Raw genomic sequence first — 4898 nt, 5'->3', positions numbered from 1 at the left:
AATGAGAAATGTCAACATGAATGACGGCGGGTCGTCTGAGCCGGCAAGCTGAACGGAGGTGTCTCCCGTCCCCCCGAGACCCCCTGGCCCCCATGACCGCTCCGTCTCCCCAGGACCCTGCAGCGGCTCACGGAGCTCTTCCCGCCCATTTCCTTCCCGAAGGATCTGTGCCACCTGCAGTGTCACCCCGTCCACAGCCCTTCACGACCCGTCACCTTCCCAACCAAGTCCCCTGTGACCAGCTGGTCAGGACCCCACAGCCCACCCCCCGGGACAGCTGAGCGACCTCTCTCGCGGCCGCCCTCTGCCCTCGAGCCTCCGCCTACACGTTCTCCGGGAAAAGCCTTTAAGTCTCTCCTCTCACTGACACTTTATCTACGGAGACTCGGCCCTTTGCCCCCAGGAGTCTCCCTCTGCCTCCCCGTCCCTTCGGTTGGCGTCGACAGTCGGTTCTGACACTTACCCTGCTGTCCCGCACCTCCTCTCTTCATGGGAACAGAAACACCAGCGTGGAGGACGGAGTCCTGTGCCCTCGTGGCTAATGAGAAATGTCAACATGAATGACGGCGGGTCGTCTGAGCCGGCAAGCTGAACGGAGGTGTCTCCCGTCCCCCCGAGACCCCCTGGCCCCCATGACCGCTCCGTCTCCCCAGGACCCTGCAGCGGCTCACGGAGCTCTTCCCGCCCATTTCCTTCCCGAAGGACTGTGGCCGTCTGCAGTGTCACCCCGTCCATAGCCCTTCACGACCCGTCACCTTCCCAACCAAGTCCCCTGTGACCAGCTGGTCAGGACCCCACAGCCCACCCCCCGGGACAGCTGAGCGACCTCTCTCGCGGCCGCCCTCTGCCCTCGAGCCTCCGCCTACACGTTCTCCGGGAAAAGCCTTTAAGTCTCTCCTCTCACTGACACTTTATCTACGGAGACTCGGCCCTTTGCCCCCAGGAGTCTCCCTCTGCCTCCCCGTCCCTTCGGTTGGCGTCGACAGTCGGTTCTGACACTTACCCTGCTGTCCCGCACCCTCCTCTCTCATGGGAACAGAAACACCAGCGTGGAGGACGGAGTCCTGTGCCCTCGTGGCTTTGACCCCCGGGAAGGACCGGCTGAGCTTCTCCGGACACGCGAGGAGGCGCGCTGCGTAAACGGAGAGAAACACTCCCAGGTCTCGCTGATCTGCGCTAACGAACAGCGGCGCCTGACGCAACCACGTATGGAGACCACCTGCTGCGCCAGCGTCTGACCTCGCAGGTGGCGTGGCCTCAGAGCTCGTCACGCGTGGTTTCTGTCCTTTGGTGGCTGCACGTTCTTTGGGAGGAAGGACAGGGGACACCTGGGAAGAGGTGAGTCAGGGCTGGACGTTCTTCCCCGATGTAAACAACCGACAATGCCGGGTAGGAGAAGCCCATCACCTGCCGGGAGATCAACGCCCACGGCAGTTCCCGAGTCTGGGCTGGGGGAGCCCCGAGCTCACCTGGGAACGAGACATGTCACCGCGTCGTCTGCTCCCGCGGGAGGAGCCGGTTGTCCGGAGGCTGTGCGGGCTCCGTAAGACGGGACACGCAGAGGATCCCGTCATCTGGCAAAACAGAATTTCCTCGGACACCGTTAATTACACGGGATCTCACACCAAACCAGAGGCCCAGGGGAAGCCCTGGAAAAGGCTAACTTGCTTGCCGGCGTGGCTCAGTGGTTGAGCATTGACCTTTGAACCAGGAAGTCACGGTTCCATTCCGGTCGGGGCACGTGCATGGGTGGCGGGCTCAATCCTGATTGTGGGGTGTGCAGGAGGCAGCCGATCAATGATTCTCTCTCATCATCGATGCTTCTCTCTCTCCCTCTCTCTTCCTCTCCCTTCCTCTCAGAAATTAATGAAAAAATATATTTTAAGAAAAAAGAGAAAAGGCTAATTAAGCAAAGCCCTTTCCCTGGCCCCCTCCACGCCACTGGCCATAATCCCAAGTGATCGGACCCCCCCCCACCCCACCCCGGGTCGTGTTGACAGGGCCTGGGACGTCCCCTCGGACAGCCAGGCCCAGAAAGTGTGCCGCTCAGACCTTTCCAGCATCCCTTCTCCCATCTTCCTGAAACGTCATCGCAATTTTCCTTGAGCAGATGGCCCTCCTGGTGGGTGCAGGCCTGGCGTGATCCAGGGCTCCCGCCGGGGGACACCAAGTGACTGACCAGTCTCTCCCAGAAATGCGGGCATCGAGCAGAGTGGCGTCGATATTGGAAAAAGAGCCCGGCTGGCGTGGCTCCATGGCTGAGCACTGACCCAGGAACCAGGAGGTCAGGGTTCGAGTCCCGGTCAGGGCACATGCCCGGGTTGTGGACTCCAGCCCCAGTAAGGGGCGTGCAGGAGGCTGCTGTTTGGTAATTCTCTCTCATCATTGATGTTTCTCCCCTTTCCTCTCTGAAATCAATAAAATGTTAAAAAATAAACTGGAAAAAGAGCTGATTTATCCCCACACAGGACCCCAACGGCTTCCCTACGTCCCTGTGGCCTGGGTCCTTGGGGGCCTGGCCGTATTCTCACCAGGGTGGCTGCTCAGCGCGTCCCTGGCTCCCGTGACCTAATCGAATCCTCCTCCGTGCTCCCGGAGTCGGCCGGGGCTGTTTCTGTGGCTTGTCACCAGGGAACCCAGCCGGCGGCCGTGTGAGCCGCCAGGCAGACACGCTGGTGCGGGCGCCTCTGAGGCACCTCCTAGCGCATCTTCAGCCCAGTCAGGCTCCGAGAACCCGGGGCCCGCCTCGTTAGACCCCGGAGCTGAGAGATGGAAGGACTTTCAAGGCCCAACGTTAGATGCCGGGCCTTCTAGCGCTTTCCACCACCTCTTGGGGGGGTGGTGATGGTCTTCCCGGGCGGGTGCACCGAGCTGGGCAACTGAGGCAAAATGCTACTTCAAGAGCCCTTGGATCGATTCATCAACGATTGTTTATTGCAAGGCACGGTGCTAGGCACAGTGGGGGTACATGGAAGAGAGCCAGCGCCCTGCCCCCGAGGAGCTCACAATCTGGGTGGGAGACAAGGTGTACAGACAAGGACAGCTGGGCAACACACAGGAGGTCAGAGACAACCAGGCACAGTAACAGTTTCCCCGGGCGACCCGGTGCCGGTCCATCCGGTGCCGGTCCACCCGAGCGGGACCCGCCATGGTTTGCAGCTCATTCATTTCAAAGGACCGACGCGTGTGGGAGGCTGCACCGCCCGCCTGGGACCCTCGGGACCCGGGGGAGGGGGGCCTGGGGCGTCTGGGGGAGAAGGGGGAGCGGGAAGGTTATTGCAGGAAGGGGCAGCTGTGTGACCCAAAGGCACCGAGGTGAGACCGGAGCAAGAGGGGGGGCCAGGGTCCAAGGTGGACAGGTTAGAAGATTTAAAAGGGCCTTAGATGCTCATATTTGGAGTTTATGCTTTTTAACAAAACGGCAGGTCTCCTAGGATGAGCGATACGCAAAGCATCGCTAACGGAGAGGAAGGATTCCAGTTGGACCTTCGGGACGTTTATCTGAGGTTTCGACCCTCTGCACCTGCACACGGGGCGTGGACTGGTGTCTGCAGGGCTGTCACTTCCAAAGGGACAGCTCGGGGGACGCTAGCGGTGGATCCTGCCGGAGACGGTGGAGCCCCTCTGTGATCTCAGTATAACCGCCAGGGCGAGCTCACAGTTCCCTTCCGCAGGCAGGAAGAAGGCTCCCGGAAGACAAGCATCTTTACAAACGACAGAATATTTATTAACAATAGCGTTAGAAAAAGAGTACATTTGCTGCTGGGTCACTGGGAAGTACCATCGACATGGGGGTGCGAACTACCTGGGTGGCTTCTTTTTTTTTCATTCATTTTATTATTTTGTTGTTTTTTTTTGTGTGTGTATATGTGTGTGATTTTAGATTTTGTTTTATTTAGAACAGAGAAGTAACCATATCCAACTAAGGAAGGAACACAGCTTGAAACACTGAACAATATTTTCCCTGTTGCCACCCTAGTTTTTACACAAGTGGAATCCTGATTATGACTATTGGATAAGTAGAGCGAGAAGGTTGAAAAGTCAACGTACGTTCTCCATCAAGCAAAAACGGGCAGATTGCAGGCAAACCTGAGCTCTCTGAGGAAGGAGAGGTGGCAGCCTGCGTACATGTGAAAGTGTGTGTAGGAAATGTCACTGCCTTTTAGATGCACTGGCCCACCAGATTCAGCTACAAAACCTCCCCCGTTATAACAAATAGGCCTTCCGTCGGAATATGGTTTTGTTGCTATTGCCATTTTCCGACGTGTGATTGTAAGACGTGGAAGGTAAAGCGTAGAAAGCAACTAGGCTACGGGCTGCACACCAGGAGCTGCTGAGAGCTCCACCCGTCGCACCCACCACCTTTTACGGAGTCTTGGGAAAGAGCTGCAGCAGCAGCTGTTCGCTGAAGGAGAAGTCTGCCCGATCCAGACATGGCTCTGACTTTAAAGACAGACATATTCTATATAAGAAATTCCGGAAAGAATGGTGAATCTGTGACCAGAGAGTTACCTTTGTTTAAAAAAATGTACATTCAGACAGATACAGTGAAAGATAGTAAACGTATCTCTTAGCCTCTGAAAGACGGGGCTGCTATGGTAACTTTTGGTCTAAGTTACTACAGGAGATGCGACTTCAAATGCAACGTCTAAGGTAAGGCTGCTACAGAGACGATGCTAACGAGGTGAGTGGGGAGAGTCCTGGGGTCCATGCTAAGTTCAGGGTGAGTATTGCACATGGGACCTCTCGGGGAGGGAGTTCAGGTGTTGAAATTGCAGCCGTTCCCGAAACCATCTCAAGGAAATGCACCCCAGGCGGAAGGACAGACTGTACATGCCAAAGGCCCCATCCAGCCTGCTCGCCGCGGAGGGGCCCCTGCTGCCCCCCCCGGAGCCACC

Source organism: Myotis brandtii, unplaced genomic scaffold (assembly GCF_000412655.1).
Source record: "Myotis brandtii unplaced genomic scaffold, ASM41265v1 scaffold693, whole genome shotgun sequence".
Taxonomy (NCBI): Eukaryota; Metazoa; Chordata; class Mammalia; order Chiroptera; family Vespertilionidae; genus Myotis; species Myotis brandtii.
The sequence above is the reverse complement of the archived record's forward strand: the minus strand, read 5'-3'. Positions refer to the sequence as shown.